Source organism: Camelus ferus, chromosome 15 (assembly GCF_009834535.1).
Source record: "Camelus ferus isolate YT-003-E chromosome 15, BCGSAC_Cfer_1.0, whole genome shotgun sequence".
Classification (NCBI taxonomy): domain Eukaryota; kingdom Metazoa; phylum Chordata; class Mammalia; order Artiodactyla; family Camelidae; genus Camelus; species Camelus ferus.
Window position 1 is genome coordinate 46,930,565 of NC_045710.1, and position 2,969 is coordinate 46,933,533.

Sequence of the window (2,969 nt, forward strand, 5' to 3'; positions counted from 1 at the left end):
AGAAACTCACTCAAGTTGGCTTAAGTTAGAAAAGGAAACAAGAAAAAAAAAAAGGACGTGCTAGAAAACTGCTTGGTTGCAGGTAGTGTGGCGTGGCCTCAAGGAACTGAAAAGTTCTCAGGCAACTGCTGTCTCCAACTCTCCACTCTCCAGGGTGCCCTGGTCTCGCATCTCTCCTGCCTGTGTCTACCTCAGTCTTTTCTCCCAGCAGCCAGCTTTCTCTGCTCTGTGCTCAGCTTGTGCACGGCCCCACCGTGGCTGCCCTGATGTGGCGGCCTCGGAGAGGTGGTGTTTAAGAAGTGGGTGTAGAGACTGGGCCAGAGACCCCTGTCATCCCACGTGAGCACACAGAAGGCCTATCCAGTCAGTGAGTGTTTTGTAGGTCTGGGGGTCCATTCCCTCCTACACTTGAAGCCAAAGTTGGTCTACATGTCTGTCCTCCCTTCTGTCCTCCACTTCATAATGTCCCTGACAGTGCTGACCTGACATGTGAGACTCACGGTCCACTTGGATGCAGCTCTCTCTTCAGCCTGCACCCCCACTTCCCCTCCCCACCCCACAACCTGCAATCACCCCTTATGCAACTACCTGAGAGCTCTTTCTAAAATGCAAAGCAAGCCTGCCCCTTCACTGTGTAAATCCATCTCAGGCCCCCTGACCAAGGCAGTGAGACTCCCTTCCCTTGGGGCCCCTTCCTTTATTTTCAGCCCTGCCTTTTGCCTCCTTCCTTCCCCCCAGATCCAGCCTCCAGGAAGTTTCTGCTCCCTGGGATGCCCTGCCTCCTTTTTGCCTACCTAGCCAACTCCTACTTTCCCTCCAATGCCTTGCTCAAAGCCACCTCCTCTGAGAAGCCTTCCTTGATTACCCACAGGCAGGGGCCTTTTTTCTTTCTTTTGTGTTTCTGTGATGCTTTGTTTACCCCTCTCTGCCAGCAGATATGTCTTTTCCACCAGAGTATGAACTCTTTCAGGGCAGGAACTGGGCTTTATTCTTGCCTGTGCCAAGAACAGAGCCTGGCATCAACTAGATATTCAGTGTAAGGCAGCTGCCAGGCAGAGAAGCATAATGGTTATGAGTACAGATGCTGGTACTACTCAACCTGGGTTCAGAGTCAGGCTCTGCTACATACTGTGACTTAACATCTTCATGCCTCAGTTTTTCTACCTGTAAAAAGGGGATAATGTTACTTCCTATCCCATACATTTTTGCTGAAGTTTAAATGAGGGAACATATGCAAAGGGTATGCCACTCATTGTGTGTGAGTTATTATTGTTATTTTTATTATTTCTGAATGGTGTTCGTGTAGAAGGAGGGGCACACAGAGCCTTGCACCAGCCCAATGATTTTGGTTAGGAAAAACTCTCTCTGAGACATGCAGGCTAATATTACTTTAAAATATTTTGTGGCAATGGCACACTGGCATGTCCTCTTCCTGGAGAAATTCAGGGAAGTTGCAAAATACCATCCCTTTCCTTGAAGAATCCTCCATATTTCCTCACCTCTTGTCCATTTGCAGGGAGCACATTTAATAACCCAAACAGAGTGTTGGAATAGACTTGGCTGGAAAGGGTTAATTCTGAAGGAACTGGGCTCTGGGGAAAGAGAGGTTTCTAGGGATGGTGGAGCATCAGGCTTTCCCGGGTCCATCTGAGGTGCTGGGAGGCATCACCATGGTGATGCAGAGTGGGGGTCCACTTTACATTTTTGTGGGGCTTTTTATTTCTTCATTTCTGGTGAGGTTCAGTTGAACTACATTATGGAGACAAGGGGCACAGAGAAAGGTAAATGCTTTGCTCAGCCAGGGTGTATGGCAAGTTATTGGAAAGGCAGGGACTAAGTCACTGAGTCATTCAATGTAGTAACCTGTAATGAAAAAGAATATGAAAATGAATATATGTATATATATGTATGACTGAAACATTATGCTGTACACCAGAAATTGACACAACATCGTAAACTGACTCTACTTCAATTTTTTAGCAACTCAATTTTTTATTGGAAAAAAAAATTCTATGGAGCCTGCTCTGTGCCAGGCTCAATTCCAGGTGTGGAGGACTCAGCAGAAAGCAAAGCCAACAGGATCTTTGACCTAATGGGGATACAAGCAATAGTCAACGAAGCAAACATACGTCGTATGTCACTGATTCTAAGACCCCCCCCCCCATTAAAAAAAAAACTCTGAAATCGAAGCAAATGCATCTTAAAACCAGTGGCATGTCTCAAGAACATTTTCCCTCTCGTAGTGATACATAAAATAATGCTGCGCCTTACAGTGGATGGCATCTGAGATTTAATGAAATATAATAATATGATTTAGGTGATGGCATTCTAACTCTCCTTGATACGGACTTATTTTCCTTCCGAGCGAGTTACAGTAAAATCCTGAAGCCTGAAATGGACAATGATTTCTCTGACTAATCTATTCTTGGGACTTTTTGAAGAAATACTCAGCTCTCTCAGTTGTATTTGTGTGAATCCACCTTTCTTTGAAACCAATAAGGATCCTGCCTATATCAGTAAAGAATTTGTTTAGCTGCAAATAAGAGAAAATCCAACCAACAGTGACTTACACTAATATGCATAATCCTAGGACTGGTGCAGCTGCTTAAATAAGTCATCGTGGTGCTGGCTTCGGCAGCACGTATACTAAAATTAGAACAATACAGAGAAGATTAGCAGGGCCCCTGCGCAAGATGACACGCAAATTTGTGAAGTGTCCCATATTTTTGGTAGATACTAACTACTATATATAAAGTAGATAAACAACAAGTTTCTACTGTATAGCACAGGGAACTATATTCAATATCTTGTAGTAACCACTAATGAAAAAGAATATGAAAAGGAAAATATATATGTATGTGTGACTGAAACTTTATGCTGTACACCAGAAATTGACACAACATTGTAAATTGACTATACTTCAGAAAAAAAAGTCATCGTGTATACAGGTTTCTTCTATCATTTTGCTC

General features: G+C 44.0%; 1 non-coding gene across 1 annotated transcript; it reads left to right on the plus strand.

Moving 5' to 3' along the window:
• The first annotated feature begins 2,622 nt into the window (after positions 1 to 2,622).
• Positions 2,623 to 2,728, plus strand: LOC116669076. Its single transcript, XR_004326464.1, has one exon. It is a non-coding gene; the product is annotated as a U6 spliceosomal RNA (small nuclear RNA).
• Positions 2,729 to 2,969: the final 241 nt, after the last annotated feature.